Consider the following 17,523-nt stretch of genomic DNA (forward strand, 5'->3'; position numbering starts at 1 on the left):
CCTGTTGCTGCCCGGGGATCTCCAGGTGTCTGAGATTCTAGGCGCTTGATAAGAATGTACACAGCTGAGCCAAGTATCACAAATGTGCAGGTTGAGTCTGGGGCTCTGGAAGACGAGCCTATTTCACAAAGCTGCTGCTTCAAAATTGTCATGAAATGTCAAGGATGCTACGCTGACACCAAGTGCCTTGAGGGAGATTCTGGGCCCTAACTGTGTGTGTTTAAATTTACAAAATACTTCATATTCCCGGGGAGCTCTGAGGGGCTTTGCTTCTTGCCAAGGGGGTGTTTGTTGTCATAATTTGTGTGAAAAAATGGCCTGTGCATGCTGCACCACATCTTACTGCACAATGAGAAATATGTCTACACTGCACTGCGTCTTACTGCACCATGAGGAATCTGTGCACACTGCACCTTACTGCACCATGAGTAACCTGTCCTCACTGCACTGCGTCTTACTGCACTATGAGGAATCTGCGCATGTTGCTCAGCGTCTTAATGCACTATGATGTATTTTTGCCACTGCACTACTGGTTACTACCCTGTGTGGAGCGTTTACAGAGTAATCTGTCCCCCACACTGCTTCCTCCTATATTGTGATGGGCATTGTCAGAAGAAGAAATCTGTGTCCACTACACTGCTTTTTTACTACAATAAAAGGATTATTTAAATCACATAGTAAGGCTGCACTCCATTGCTTTTTAATACATTACGAGAGAAAATCTGTGCATGCCACACTACTTTTTACCAGCACTGAAAAATCTGTCCATACTGCACTGGTTTTTGCTACACCATGAAGGGCATTTTCAGAAAAGATATTCTTGTTCTTTACTACATTATGAGGAGTGTTTTCAAAAAAGGAAATCCGTACAATGTCCTATTTTTTAACTGCACCATAAGCAGGGTTTACGTCTACAGGAGTTAATCTGTTGTACCGCAGACTTCTATTTTACTCCACAGGCCTTGAAAAAATCTACTCGCTCACTCACGATGGCGAGTTAGATTTTATCTGGTTGAGCTACTTTTAGCACCTACATGTCTCTTCTGGCAAGTAAACTTAAGCTGGAAGGAACAGGAGTTCTGTTCATTCAGAAGGCGAAGGAGCAATAAAGACCCCTTTAAATCTTGATTTTATGGTGACACATTTGCTGTCTGTTCAAGGATAGAGGCCAAATGTTACTTTGTCTTTTTGCTAATTATCTCTAATCCTGGAAAAGTGTGTTTACTGTTCTTTCTCTTATAACAGTTAGAGAGGTTTTTGTCAAGTGAACTGTCTGACAATCATTGTGAAACAAAAGGCTGTAAGATGTCAGGTTTTTCTACCACACAACATTTAAACAGCTTGCCAATGAATAGTACAAGTATTTCAAAATATATCAGAAATTACGAAATAATATTTTTTGTGTGTTTCAGAAGTGTGATGCAAACAAAGATTTAAATAGGAGCAAAACAAATCAGAACACTTTACTTGGTGATGTGCAAATGACAACATTTGCATAAACTCGATTTCCATACATTATACGCTATATATATAGGCTTATCAGTAAAACCACATCAGTGAGAAATAATGTGCCCATTTCAATGGAAAATCTGCTGATTGCAAATAAGTGTGTTACCACTTCATACGTCAGGTATGTATTTATTAAAATTGACACATTTTAAACATAATTTGAGAAACATTCTTGCCCCCGCCCTGATGAGAATCCGATTAATGAACTGAGGCAAGCCAGCATCATGTGTATCGTATTGTGCCTCGAAATTTATTATATATGGAGCAAAAGTTTAGTCAATAATCAAACAAAAGTGTTTTTTTGTACTATAGACATACTGAACTCGCATATTTGATGGTGCTCTCATATGTGATAAAGAAGAAAATGGTGTCTCAGTGAATTAAAATATTTGCCCAGGAACATATAATTTGAAAGCAGTTTATGGGTCAAGAGCATTACAATTAGGTTGAGTAGATTATTTAAGTCAGTAGACATGCAGGTCTAGTAACATTTTTATGATTTTTCGAGGCCTACTCCATCAAGCCGAGAGGAAATCTACTCGCTGGGGTTCAGGTACAATGGTCTGTACCCCACTACTATAATCAGTTGCCACCAACCATCCGTTTTGTATTGCCAGGTCATGAACACAGTAGTCACCATTGCTTCATGTTAGTCACCAATTTTTAATAGGAGTACTGCTTTGGGTGGACCTAAGATACTGTCCAGAAATTCTGCTGGTGAACAACAGGCTACCGCCAGATAGGGCACTTGTCAGGATATCCGTGACTGGGGTCACATGCACAAAATAACTTCTGTGTCTACCAGAATGATCACACAAGGTACAGGCTGTCACACGGCCACAGGTCCAGTGACTTTTGAAAGTATTCACACCCTACATGTCTGTACTCATCTCTTAATAACAAGTCTGATTTTTTATGTGCAGGTCTGGGTGGTTAAAACACCAGGTGGAATTGTTAGTTATTGTTGGGGTGCACCTCACTTGGAGCATTGCACACTATTCAGATCTTGGAATCTCTTTACTACCTCGGATTGTCCTGAGTGCTGTCTCTGCTGCTGACCTGGAACTGTGCCCCTCCACACTCCATGGGATGGAGGGGTAATAATGGCTGATAAGGTCCACATATTGAATCTAGTCGCAGGATGTAATATAACAGACGTATCTCATCGCTCTCTTGCGAAGAGGCACAGTGTTTCTGTACATTTCCTTGCCAAGTTTTATAACTTCTTACACACTTTCAAAAAGTATGTTTTAGATATCAGAGTACCCTGTGCAGTCACAGAGAATACGTCTCTCTGATCCTATTTCTGTGCTTGGTGAAGAGCCTGGTCTTTCTGCGCTCTTAGTGAATGCAGAGCTGGGCCTCTTTCAGTCCCTCTTCTGTTGCACTAGGTGCAGAGCCTGAACTCTTATCCTCTCCACTGTCACACAGAGGGTAGAGCTTGCCCTCTCCTGGTCTCTCCTCTGTTAAACTTGGTGAGGATCCTGGCCTTTCTATTGCCCTCTGTCACACTGGATACAGTCCCTGTCCAGGTCTCTTCACCCTGTCACACTGAGTGCAGGGCCTGGCCTCTCTACCGTCACACGAAGTGGAGACCCTGCCCTCTCCAGGTCTCTCCTCCGTTACATTCGGTGCAGAGCCTGACTTCTCCAGGTCTCCTCCCTTTTTCACACTGAGTGCAGGATCTGGCCTCTCCGGGCTATCCTCCTTTATATTGGGTGCAGCGCCTTCCCTCTCCAGGTCTCTCCTCTGTTTAATTCACTGCAGAACCCGGCCTTTCTAGGGCACTGTGTCATACTGGGTGCAGAGCCTGGCCTCTTCTCCTGTCACACTGAGTGAGGGCCTGGCCTCTCTACCGTCACACGGAGTGCAGAACTTGGCCTCACCAGGTCTTTCCTCCTTTACATTGGGTGTCGAGTCTGGCCTTTCTGAAGTGTGGGATCTGGAGCAGTAACGAGAGCGGGGTCGTGACTGCAGAGTCCACATTTTAATTACTTTCAACAACATATGTAGTCATTTCCAGTAATGGTATCTGTTATTCCAGCCTGACTTTGAAGAACATGCACCCCTCCCTCTAATTTACCATAGCAAACAGCATGCCCTTGACTGCCCTCGTCAAACATCAAGCATGTGTGCAAACTAAGGCCTCTCAAGAACAAGCCGTGAGACCTAGAGTGGGTCTGTGTGGTCAGAGGGACACACCAAGTGCACCCACCTTTTGATGGTTGTGATAACTGTTGCCTCACCAGGCTGTAGAAGACTGATAGTGGCGGTATCTGCTGTGTTTTTACATGTTATGCCAGCTCCCTGCACCTTGACCCTTCACGCCTCAATGTGGGACGCAGATGTCATGTGATTGTTACCTGTGTGTGTAGGAGATGCATCTTTAGAGCATCTTTGTTTAGTTTCAGCTTTATTTGGCACACACAAGGTCAATGAAGAGTTCAAATATCAAAACGCTTTACTACAGATATGTTGGATATGATCAATATTTACCCTAAAGGGTATAAGTTCTGAATTGTCAAACTTGAGGAGGGAGTTGGGTTTGTCCATTATAAGGAACACTACAGTTGAGTAGATGGGTGAAAGAATCATCCTCAACTCGAACATGGCAGAGGCAAACAGGCTGCCAGCTACTAAGAGGCATTATTGTACTCTCAGTTGAGTCTTCAACCAAGTAGGTGAAGGTGAATCGTAGGGCACATGCAGCTGCGATCACACTGGGTTTCATTTTGTATCAGGCACTCTTTAATGGTATCTACGGAGGCTTCGTCCCAGAACATTTTTAGGAACCCTATGTAGTGGGTCAAACTGAGGAGTGTTAAGGAAGGAAACAGAGGGCCCCTTTAAAGCCAGGGACTCCCCCCTAATCCTTCCTGTTCCATTGTTGTTTGGGAGAGGTTACCCTGCCAAAGGTTAACCGGTAGCTAAGTGGAGCAGCCTCACTTGCCTTTTGTGCTCATGTTCTGGGTTGCTTCTGAGGGGAGTCTCCAAACTCCTCCCTGCCATCTTACTCACACTTGTTATAAAGACCCTGACTGTACCAGTCTGTGTGGAAATAAGAGAAGTGTAGAACTAAACAGGCACCTCCCCTGTCACATGGCTGCAGAGATTTGGTCTGTCACACTGGGTGCAGTGCCTGGTATTTCTCATTACACTAGATGTAGGGACTGGTGTCTCTTTTTAGAAGTAGGGACTGCACTATTTTGACTTTTTATTTTGTTTGTTTGTTCGTTTTTTTTTTACCAAGAAAGCTCTGGGCGATATAAATTTGTACCTTTGCAGAGGGCAAGGAGCCCTTACATTGGCTATGATTTTATGTAGTCATTACAACCTTCCAACAGACAAAATGTCTAAGCACTGGTTGTTATCATTCAGTTTTATGCTACCCATTCTGTCAACCTTTGATGCATTACAAAATGCGCTGATACCACTTCGGATTTGAACTCGCAGATGCAGCTTTCGTTCACTGGGGCATCTCCCCACTTGATGCCGTGACCTCCCTTGGCGTGACTCTGGGGGAGAAAATGTTAATAATAAATAAAATAAGCGAAAGCGTTTCTGCTCTCCCACCGGCATGGAGGAAAGACAAAGGAAACGATGTGACGTAACTGGTGCTCATGCAAAGCGCTGCAATACTGCCGATCTAGTGCGCATTGTATAAAACTTTAAAGCGCCATGGAGCACAAAGGGGAGAGTAGTTCGCCCAAACTAAAGCATTTTGGCAGTGGCTCAATTATCCATGTGACAGGGTCAGTCTGCCAAGCATAACAAAACAGGCTCCAGGCGGGGCAAACGTAAAGCATTTACCAATTACATCAAGGGTTTATTGCAAGGCAAGCCCAGGAACGAATTAAAGTGATGGGCATGGTTAAACCCCACAAATAGATTACAACAGGTCAGAAAAGCAGCGCTTGCGTGCTGCTGTGCTCAACCTAAAAAGAAGGGAGGTTGTTAAAAAAAAAAAAAAGAAAAAAAGGAAAAGACTAGAAACTCAAAGACTACGAGGGATGTCATTTTATTGAGACCGCTGTGAATGTTAATATCTAACAAATAATAATAACACTCAACCAGGCGGAAACTGCCATGGGGGAAAGCATAAAAAAAGTATTCCTGAGTCCATTCTGCTATTCCTCGTTGTGGGGCTAAAACTGTGAGTTGGTGTAAATATACATCCAAGTCTCACCTCAGTCAGGAGCAAGTCACACTCAGGGAAAATAATGTATAAATATCAAGCATAATCCATACAGTTGTGGTACCTATTGTCCTGACTATCTTTATGTGCTTTCTGTCGCTATTAATTTAGTGCCTGGTGGAGTAGTTAGTGTCACCTTTATTCTGGGGGAGGCAAAGCATGTTTTTACATTTCTGGAAACATGCATCTTAAAATGATAGCTGTCAGACATTGAGGACATTTCCACAGTCCAAGCCACCTTAGGTAAAATCACCCGTGGAGATTTGGACTGCTTTAATCATTATGTGAGATGGTGAAACAGAATGGATTATAAGAGATGAGAATTTCAAGTACAATGTGACATAATCACCTTAACTTCGATGATGCAGTTGTGGAGTAAATCATGAGATTTAAGTTTAAATACTTTAAGCAAAGAGAAGTGAATGAGGAAAGTGTACAGGGAGTGCAGAATTATTAGGCAAGTTGTATTTTTGAGGATTAATTTTATTATTGAACAACAACCATGTTCTCAATGAACCCAAAAAACTCATTAATATCAAAGCTGAATATTTTTGGAAGTAGTTTTTAGTTTGTTTTTAGTTTTAGCTATGTTAGGGGGATATCTGTGTGTGCAGGTGACTATCACTGTGCATAATTATTAGGCAACTTAACAAAAAAAAATATATACCCATTTCAATTATTTATTATTACCAGTGAAACCAATATAACATCTCAACATTCACAAATATACATTTCTGACATTCAAAAACAAAACAAAAACAAATCAGTGACCAATATAGCCACCTTTCTTTGCAAGGACACTCAAAAGCCTGCCATCCATGGATTCTGTCAGTGTTTTGATCTGTTCACCATCAACATTGCGTGCAGCAGCAACCACAGCCTCCCAGACACTGTTCAGAGAGGTGTACTGTTTTCCCTCCTTGTAAATCTCACATTTGATGATGGACCACAGGTTCTCAATGGGGTTCAGATCAGGTGAACAAGGAGGCCATGTCATTAGATTTCCTTCTTTTATACCCTTTCTTGCCAGCCACGCTGTGGAGTACTTGGACGCGTGTGATGGAGCATTGTCCTGCATGAAAATCATGTTTTTCTTGAAGGATGCAGACTTCTTCCTGTACCACTGCTTGAAGAAGGTGTCTTCCAGGAACTGGCAGTAGGACTGGGAGTTGAGCTTGACTCCATCCTCAACCCGAAAAGGCCCCACAAGCTCATCTTTGATGATACCAGCCCAAACCAGTACTCCACCTCCACCTTGCTGGCGTCTGAGTCGGACTGGAGCTCTCTGCCCTTTACCAATCCAGCCACGGGCCCATCCATCTGGCCCATCAAGACTCACTCTCATTTCATCAGTCCATAAAACCTTAGAAAAATCAGTCTTGAGATATTTCTTGGCCCAGTCTTGACGTTTCAGCTTGTGTGTCTTGTTCAGTGGTGGTCGTCTTTCAGCCTTTCTTACCTTGGCCATGTCTCTGAGTATTGCACACCTTGTGCTTTTGGGCACTCCAGTGATGTTGCAGCTCTGAAATATGGCCAAACTGGTGGCAAGTGGCATCGTGGCAGCTGCACGCTTGACTTTTCTCAGTTCATGGGCAGTTATTTTGCGCCTTGGTTTTTCCACACGCTTCTTGCGACCCTGTTGACTATTTTGAATGAAACGCTTGATTGTTCGATGATCACGCTTCAGAAGCTTTGCAATTTTAAGAGTGCTGCATCCCTCTGCAAGATATCTCACTATTTTTGACTTTTCTGAGCCTGTCAAGTCCTTCTTTTGACCCATTTTGCCAAAGGAAAGGAAGTTGCCTAATAATTATGCACACCTGATATAGGGTGTTGATGTCATTAGACCACACCCCTTCTCATTACAGAGATGCACATCACCTAATATGCTTAATTGGTAGTAGGCTTTCGAGCCTATACAGCTTGGAGTAAGACAACATGCATAAAGAGGATGATGTGGTCAAAATACTCATTTGCCTAATAATTCTGCACTCCCTGTATTGTTGAAAAGAAAGTATAAAGAATAAATCAAATAAATTCACATGGCTCTTAATCCCATGTTTGTATACCAGATTCTTTGTGCATATGAGAACTACGAATGATTTTCATAGATAGGATCTATTTCGCTCGTGTCTGTTAGCCTGAGTCCTTTTTCGCTCTGTCTCTTCTGTTTATTTTTGATTGCTGTTTCATTCGCACATGCTCTGTTGGTGCTGAGGTAGCTTTCATTGCAAGTTGCATGTGTTCTCTGTTTTTTTTTTTCTGGGAGTAGTTTTAGATAAATGCTCCTTCTTTCCACCAGTCTCTTTTTGCCACTCCTTCCGTTGGTGCTTGGTTATTAGTAAGGTGTTTTTTGTTGCTAGTTGTACCCATTCCCTTGTTTTTCTTGTGACTACTTTTGTACATACTTTTGTATGGTGCTTCTTGCCTGTTGAGGTTAAAACATACCTCCTTATGGAAGTTCTGCATCATGGCCCTGCTTCCCCTGAACCCTTTTCCCATTCAACAAAGCCATAACTGATGCTGTAATTAGCACCTGGTCTAAGCCTGGCTCTTACCCACTGGTGAACAGACAGGTGGCCAGACGCAATAGATTACGACCCTGAATTTCCGGTGGTCCAGGCTTCCACCTGCAAGATGAACCCCAGTTCATTCCCTACAACCCATAGGAAAGGGAGTCAAAGAAAATTGAGGCATTCAGGAAATAAATGTACTCTTCATCCATCCTAGCCTTGAGGTCAGTCAGTGCTGTTTGCCTGCTAGGCTAATATGTACGCCTGCCCTTTGGGACATGGCCAGCGAGATACTGCTAGCAGTTCCTGAAGAATTCAGGGCCTCCCCGGCTCAAACCATTTGGAATGGTCAGGATGCTGCCAGATACTTGATTTGTGCTGATCTGGACACTACTGATTGCTTGGGGTGAGCAGTCAACATCAGTATGTTGCTCCATCACCAAGCATAGATGCGGTCCACACGTTTTTCTAGAAATATGCAGGCATCCCTTATAAATATGGCTTTCGATGATCCGACCTGTTTGGTGACAAATCTGACTCTGTCTTAGAATGTTTTGGTTCAAGCCAGGACACTGCATGTTTTTTAGGACTCTCAAACTCTGCAATCAGTTTCATCACCAGTTTCGGCCTTTCCTTGGCTACTCAAGAGAGTTGGCATTCAAGAAGCACCTGGTCCCTCTGACTTCACCCCAGTCCTTTTATGGCTGAAGAAGGGAATCAGGCTGGCACAGTGCAGGTCCCCAAGGGCACTGATCTTCTAGCCCCTCTCACCTGCCGCATCATCTGCCAATCTGCTTTAGTTTGTCCTTAGTGGCGCATATCCATTCTGTGGGAGGCAGGACCCAACACTTTCTCCCAGGGTGGCAATTCTTCACATCCGACAGATGGGTCCTCCAGATCGTTCAGGAGGGCTATGCCCTTCCAGTCTTGTTGGACCCATTGCAGCTTCCTCCTACATCAGAGCGGCTCTCAGGGGAGGATCTTTCCATCTTGCTGAAGGAGAGCCGAGCTCTAGTTTCCAAAAGGGCCATAGAGAGGGTTCCAGAGATTTGCGTTGTTACTTCTGCCATTTCCTCGTGTCAAAAATGAATGGAACCTTGATCCTATTTTAGATCTTTGCCCTCGGATGCCTTCCTGTGGAAGGAGAGTATCAAAATGCTCAGAGACCCAGGTTCTGCCTGTCTGGGTAACTGTAAGGTGGCCTGGGACCTTCAGGATTTGGATTTTTTATACTTGTTTTTCAGTCCCACAGACAGTACCTGAGATGTAAAGTACTCGAGGAGCATTTTATTTTTTATTTATCATCTTTAGTTATATTTCCAGCAGTCGAACATGACATTAACACAGTAACCCAACAATGAGCTCATGCTTTTATGACGATCACATTTCCAGATCATTTTCACACATTCAGCATCTGCAGCTCCATGTTCATTGCTGTATTTACAGACGTTTCCACTTAGGTTAAATGAGGCTCCCATTCTGGTGTCTAATCATCTCCTCTGTTGTCATATTACAGTGGCGGGGAAGAAGGCCCGCACCTTTGTCCCTCTCCCCACCGTATAGACACCATCTGCATTACTTTATGCCTCTCTCATCATTGTTGATGTGATTATCTGTCAACAAATAATCTGTTCTGATAATTTTTAACATAATTCTGCCATGGTCCACTCCTTCATATCTTTGCCCCATTTTAACATGGTAGGCCAAGGGCCAGGTTCCCATGCAGTTTGAAGTATCCTGTTCCCATCGTGAAATTCAAGAGGCATGCCACCATGGGTAAGGTGTGGAGATCCTAGGGTCTGAGGATGCCCCAGTACCATGTGTGCCCTTTCTACTGCAGAACTTTGATGGGGCATTGTTATTTATTCTGTCAATAACTAAGCCTCAAGGAATCCAGTTATGTTTTAACTCTCTGCCAATCAGATAGTGCAACCAACCTAATATTAATACAATATGAGCGTAATTGGCATCTTCCACCCTCTGCTGCAGGAGCGAAACCAAGCCTTCAGGTTATTACTTTTTCCTTGTATTAACTTCAGAGTAGGGTTCCGGGCAGCTGGGGCTGATTCAGTGTCAACCACCCTATCATAGAATTTCCTATGAGCCTCCCGCACCAAGCTAACCTCCTCTGTCACAGAGCCTATTTTCGTCTTGAGAGCACTTTTAGTCTGCAATATGGCACTGAACTTTTAAGCATGACCCTCAAGTGCAGGCCCAACAGTTTTTAGTAAGCGTACATTGCCTTTATCACCGGCTAATTGTGCTCTCTTTTCTGGTCGGCATCTTAATGTCTCCGGGTTTAACCATTGTCCCTGATTGCTGGGGGGCTTTAAGGGACCATCTTCAGTCAGCTGATTGAGTCGGCATTACCATAGGTCTTGGCAGTCCTATATCTACATTGATTTCATGGTGTTACTCCGTCACAACCCGCCTGCCGAAATCTAAATCCCATTATTTCCTACGGAATTTAGATTTCGGCGGATGGGGTATCCGTCACCATTTTGACAGAGTAACCCATTCGCCAATATCTAATTCAGGCCCATGGTCTTTATAAGACAGGACATTTTGCAAACAGCCAGTGAGCAGGAGCCAAAGTTAATATGGGGATCTCTCATGTTCACACATTTAGATATTATAATTGATGTTCTTTGCTGTTGCACTGCGTTTGGGTGACATCCCATGTTTTAATTCCCATTTCACATTAGTCCTAAGTGCGAGGGATAGGCCTCATCTAGTTGACTAACATGCACTGTATTTCTCGCTGCCAACAAGTTAGGGCTCTATGGTCCCGCAACAGCAGTCAATAGAGGCTGCAACCTCTTGTTCTCCTTCGGTGGGGACAACCTCTCTGCTGCCACAATTCTGCCCAATTCAGTTCTAGATTTTATCTGTTTTTTAAGGCTGATCCCTTGGAATTTCAGCATTCTTTCCCACTTTTCCTCCCTTTTCCCTTCTCCACCTCCTTTCTTTTCTGCGGTCTGATTATGTTCTCATCCCAGTATGCACTTCCCATGACATCTGTCAAGTGTGTGAAAGTCTCAACTGTATTAGCAAGAATTATGCATTAGACTGCATTTGTCGCAACCCACTGGAATTCATCAGTACAGAAGACTAAACCAGGTGCACTAACTATCTTAGCTTTCTTGATCTCATTTGAGCCTCCCATGCATGTAGTCAGCCCTATTTGCTGACGATGCACATTGGAAACAAAATGGAGAAAAATCACTAAAGTATCAATAACCAGAAACATCCCAGTAAACCAATAAGAAAATCGACTTTGAATGTTTGTGACCATTCGTCCCAGGACCTGGAAAAAGAAGAGTACAGCAAGGGTGGCATTATGATTGCAAGTCACAGCAGTGGTAGGATTGTAATGTGTCTTGATAGAAAATGACACTTTCAGACACTAAAAAGACGTTGGACGCAATATGCACCAAGGGTCTCATTAGATTTCAGCAGACTGTTTACTCCATCACAAGCTTGAGGGGTATCCAATCTGCCTTATTAGAAGTTCATTTTATCCTGTGGCAATTGTAGTAAGGTAGCCAAGGATGTCTGTCACATTTGTGATGCAGTACCCAGTTTGCCAAATTCAGAATCAAGGTTCAGGTTTGCAGTCAGTGTTACAGGAAGGGGGCCTAGAAGCAGCTGTGGCCCAAGAGGCTCTGGAAAAGGACACCTGAACGTTCACCTTTATTTCTTCCTCAAGGCATGCAGCAGGTGTTGTGCTTTCTAAGGCTCTGTTCCCATCCTGTAGAGTCAAAGTGGTAACATGCATGCAGTAAATGGCCATGCCAGCCGAAGAGAATAAGATACAGTTCACACTAGCCCAGTCAAAGCCTGAACCAGACCCAGAAAGATTAGCGTACCTACATGTTCACCTCTTCTGTTTGTACCTCATAAGTAGCTACCTGTGCACTTCTTCTGTTCATATGCCCCAGGCGAGATTCTTTAATTACGCTTGCGATCCTTGTACTGCCAACCATGGCAGTTTAACTATCACACCATTACCTGATTTCTGATGTGTGCATGCATCAAGTCAGTCCCCTGCTTTAGCCAATAATGAACAATCTAAAGCGAGTACGCAGACATGAGGGAGTAGCTTTTATGTATATTTCTTGAGGAGTTACCTTTGTTATATACTTCCTGGAGAGTTACCTTTATTGTATACTTCCTGAGAAGGTACATTTGTTATATACTTCCTGGTGAGTTACCTCTGTTTTATAGACTTCCTGAAGGGTTATCTTTGTTATATACTTTCTGAAGGGTTACCTTTGTTATATACTTCCTGAAGGGTTACCTTTGTTATATACTTCCTGAAACGAAAGTTACAGCGGCACATTCTGATTCATCTCTTTTTCCACAATCTGTTCTTGTTCAGATGAAATCTTGACCATATGCAGCTTCCTAAAGCTGTACCTCTAGCATGTGGGTGCTCCATGAGCGCCCTTTCTTTACTAAGTTACTCAATGAGCACTGGTAAATCACCTCCTTTTCTGAAGTAACTAAGGTGTGAGGTGTTCAACAGAACGTTTAGTTAAATATCTGTGTATGGAGAAATATCACTTAGTAACTTTCCAAGACGGTAAAGAAGAAATGTCTTTTAGTGCCAGTTAAATATTGTGTATTCACATTCTGTTACAGTTCCATTAAGTGATTTTAAATCTCTTTACATCCAACAGGAAAGAAGCCTCGAATACACAAAATGATTATGAATAATGACAGTGATACTGTAAATCTGCAAAATACGGTCAGAAATAGAGGTCTCCAATATTCAGGAAAACATCAGTGCAGTCTGAGACAGAGGAACCTGAACATAAACTGACAGATTCTGGAAGAAGCAGTCAAAACAATTCAGTGAATGTAAGAGTCTAAGCTGTGCACCTCCATAGAACATGACGAAGAAATGACCTCTAGAACAACAGGCAACAACATCGACAAACCACCTCCAGTGTCAACATGTGTTCAGCACCAGCTTTGATCATGAGATCGTTATGCTGCAGCTAGAGTAGCATTCTGCTTCCCAAAATGATAACAACCAACCAGTTAGTGCTTTTCTAGTCAAACCACTGGAACCAGAGAAAAGTACAATGGAGTGGAGCCAGACAACTGAAGGGTGAAGGAAAGAACGGTTCTGCTGTCTAAAATACAGAGTACTGTCCTAATTTGCACCGACCAGAAGGAAGATGAATCTTTACTCGCAAGCAGGAAACAACTATTATCCAATCTAAGGATACAGTCACCTACAAAGAAACCTTACTCATATTATGAATGTGACACATATTTAGTGAATCGTGTAGTTTATTATTAAATCAGAAATCAAACGTCCAATACCACACACATACAGATAATGTGAGAATAACACAAGTGCTTTATCAACCATGTTTGCCCATCAGGAAATGCAGTCACAGGATGTAGATAAATATATACCCAACCCAGAGACACTAAGCAAGAAAGAAAAATCATACACGTGCAACAAGAGCTTTAGTTTGTCATCTCTACTAAAGCACCATCAGCAAACGCACACAGGGATAAAAATGTGCAATGGCAGGGAATGCTTGAAGAACTTTAATCAGTTAGCACGCCTAAAAGAGCATCAGCGAACACACACAGAGAAAAAACCATACCACTGCAGTGATTGTGTGAAGAGCTTTAGTAGGTTATCAGAACTCCAAGTACATCAGCGAACACACACTGGGGAAAAACCATACCATTGCATTGAATGTGTGAAGAGCTTCAGCCAACTATCACATCTCCAAAGACATCAGCAAACACACACTGGGGAAAAACCATACCATTGCAATGAATGTGTGAAGAGCTTCAGTCAATTATCAAACCTCCAAAGTCATCAGCGAACACACACAGGGGAGAAGCCGTTCAAGTGCAGTGAATGTGAGAAGAGTTTTAGTCACTTATCAGTCCTACAAAAACATCAGCGAACACACACTGGAGAAAAACCATACCATTGCACTGAATGTGTGAAGAGCTTTAGTCAGTTATCAGCTCTCCAAATACATCAGCGTACACACACAGGGGAAAAACCATACCAATGCAGCGAATGTGGAAGTAGTTTTAGTGACCCTTCAAAATTAAGGAATCATCAGCGAATACACACAGGGGAAAAGCCATTCAAGTGCAGTGAATGTGTGAAGAGCTTCAGTCGGTTGTTTAACCTCCAAGTACATCAGCGAACACACACTGGAGAAAAACCATACCATTGCAGTGAATGTGTGAAGAGCTTTAGTCACTTATCAATCCTACAGAAACATCAGCGAACACACACAGGGGAAAAACCATACTATTGCAGTGAATGTGGAAGCAATTTTAGCGAATCTTCGACATTAAGGAATCATCGGCGAACACACTCAGGGGAAAAGCCATTCAAGTGCACTGAATGTGTGAAGAGCTTTTGTCGATTATCAATCCTACGAAGACATCAGCAAACCCATACAGGGGAGAAACCATTGCAGTGAATGTGGGAGTAGTTCTGGGAGGGAATTTAGCTAAATTTAGGGATTCGTAATAAAACCTATAAACACAACACACTTGAATCAACTTAACAAGCACAAACTGGATAATATCTATAGATGATTTTTATGTTTGGTCGTTTTGTGCAACTGTGATAGTTTAGCGACAGCTGCCAAAGAACAGCATTCGAAGGCACAAGAAGTAAAACTAGGAAAATCTTACTTGTTACTCTGAGTTAATGCTTGCAGTACACAACTTGACCTCTGAAGCCCTGACATGAGAAATTATGCTCTTTTCCATCATCACGTGCATCTGTAAATGCACCAACCATAGTCATACTTCCCCAGAGGTGACCAACATCGAGCTGGATCCTTGAGAGTTTTGTTGTCGTACCTCGGACTATGTAAATGATTCACGTTAGATTAGTTCTTTATAAATATATTTTATCAGTTTCTTATTGCAGAGCATCATTCAACAAAATTCTAACTGGTGACACAACAGAATCAGTGCGTGATAGCAGCATTTTTACTAGGAGAAAAAGGTGTTGAAACGTTTGTTTTTTAATCGGTTTATTAAAGCTTGATGGTTAGTTAAAGATTGAATCTTGAACAGTAAAGAGGTCCAGCTCCTAAAATACAGAACTATTGACTCCCTGCTCTACATTTCTGGAACCTGGGCACTGGAAAAGAAATCTGGATTCAGAAGAGAAGGAACATAAACAACATTAAGGGCTTCATTACGACTTCGGTGGTCCTTCCACAGGACCGCCAAAGCCGCTGCAGGCAATAGACCGCCAGTGATGGAGGTCTTCTGCCTGCCCTATTAGGAGTTTTCCGCTGGGCTAGTGGGTGAAAAGACCGCCACACTCATTATGAGGGCTCAAGTTTTGACACAAGTAAAATTGAACCTTCATTTTCTAAACTCTGCCCATGCTGCCTCGTGAGCAAACAGTGAAACTTTGTGATGCAGTTGAGACTTCCTCAGACCACAAGTACGATAAACCGCAGCATTCTGATCATCTGAAATGTTCTTTTGTGTTGCTGGAGCCACCATGTACACAGTATTCTTATAGCCCAGCCTTGCGTAGAGGAAGAAATTTCACCAATATAATATGCATATCAGAAGAAAGGAAAGGACACATCTTCAGTTGCTGAAGATGGCAGAAACTAATGCTATGCACCAAGTTCATTTTAAAGAAGTGCTGAGTCTGGAAAGTTCTTCCTGCCACCGACCACCATCATCCCCACCACCCAGCCAGCTAGAAACAGCAATCGAGGTGGTCTTCAGCACACCCATCTTTATACATGACATGCTATAGAGGTCTGTACCAGGATCAAACACCATTTACATTTATGTTCACGTTAACAGGAACCAGTTCAAAACTGGACAATTCATATTTAGGAATAAGTGGTTTGTACAACCATTAGTCACATAATAAATGTAAAACCCAATACTTTATAAATCTGTATTAATGATACACAACCAAACATCCAAACACCACCCGTGTATGAACAACCAGAGCCTTTAAAAAACGCACTATAGAGGTGTGTACCAGGATCAAACTCAATTTATGTTAACATTAACATGAACTAAAATATGATACAGCGAGAACCAATCATGATGCTATAAAATGTACACCATGATGACTAGATTTCACACATTAATTTATGTTTTTATATGTTATTAAAACAAAATGTATTTGAATTCATGGTATTTGACTGCTGATTGTGAAAAAGAGATGTTGAGTGAGATTTCTTCCCTAAACTATAAAGATAATTTGTGATGTCCACAAGAGACCTAGTTTATTTGACAATAAAGGGGGTCACATCTCGATAGCACGACTGCTTTCAGCAGGGAGTCTGACGTAGGTGGTATTGAAGGGGACCATTCTCACCAGTGTGCCTTCCCTCTGAGTGAGAAGAGGTTCTTTGCTTGAGATGGTACTACCTCTCCTTCTGTGTTAATGAAGAAAGAAGTGCTACTAGTAATACTGAGATCTGGGCTTCACTCCTGTTTTGGGAACTTAATTCAGTTGTTTTTACCAAATCAATACCAGATTTATTTTCAAAAGCTAAAAATATGCCTGTGTCCTGGCACTCCTCAGGTAATAATCCATAAAATGCCACAGGATGTTGAGTGCTTGAAAGCATTCTGCTATATGAAGGATTTAAACATGCATTTGAATTTTTTTTGTAGGTTTCTTATATAGTGCTGCTTTATCTACTAATGTCTGATGGGTTTTCTTCAAGAGCCCTTTTTCCGTCGGAAGAAGTTGTACATCGACAGACCCAGTGGGATCTCTGATGGAAAGCGGACAGTTCGTTTAACTCTAAACAGAGCGGGTGGGTGGACGACCATCGGTTTGGCTGATAAGGGTACTAAGTTGCGTTTTCAATGGTGTGCCTTGTCTGCCATACTCTGAATCCTGCCCTTCTTTCCTTATTGATTTTTCTATTTTGAGTTAAATTTGAAGACTGTTCCCCTCATTTATAGTTTGGCAGGTGGCCCGCGGTCTGCCAGAGGATCAGGCGTGTTGGACGGCGTCCACCATATTTAGCAATCTCCACCATCCTGACTATCTCTATATCTTCAGAGGCATTATAGGAGCACCTACATTTTGCTGAGTGGCTGCCATGTTTCACACAAGCTCGCAACAGACTTTTTTCTTTTACTCCTAAAATGAGAGTTTGCATTTTGTAAAACAGAAACTAATAAACATGATACCCTGAGAGTTTTCTACAAGGGAGTATGGGTAAATTTTTCCTTTTTTTGTTTGAGACTGACAGTCTTTCCATAGTGTTCCTCAACAGAAAATAGTAGATTAGAACGTCTACCATA

The 17,523-nt window shown here is 42.4% G+C and overlaps 1 pseudogene; it reads left to right on the plus strand.

Annotated features, from left to right (window-relative positions):
- LOC138286976 (zinc finger protein 208-like) overlaps positions 1 to 16,389 on the plus strand; it is a 475,759-nt pseudogene extending 459,370 nt beyond the window's left edge.
- The last annotated feature ends 1,134 nt before the right edge of the window (positions 16,390 to 17,523 follow it).

This window comes from Pleurodeles waltl, chromosome 4_1 (genome assembly GCF_031143425.1).
Source record: "Pleurodeles waltl isolate 20211129_DDA chromosome 4_1, aPleWal1.hap1.20221129, whole genome shotgun sequence".
Taxonomy (NCBI): domain Eukaryota; kingdom Metazoa; phylum Chordata; class Amphibia; order Caudata; family Salamandridae; genus Pleurodeles; species Pleurodeles waltl.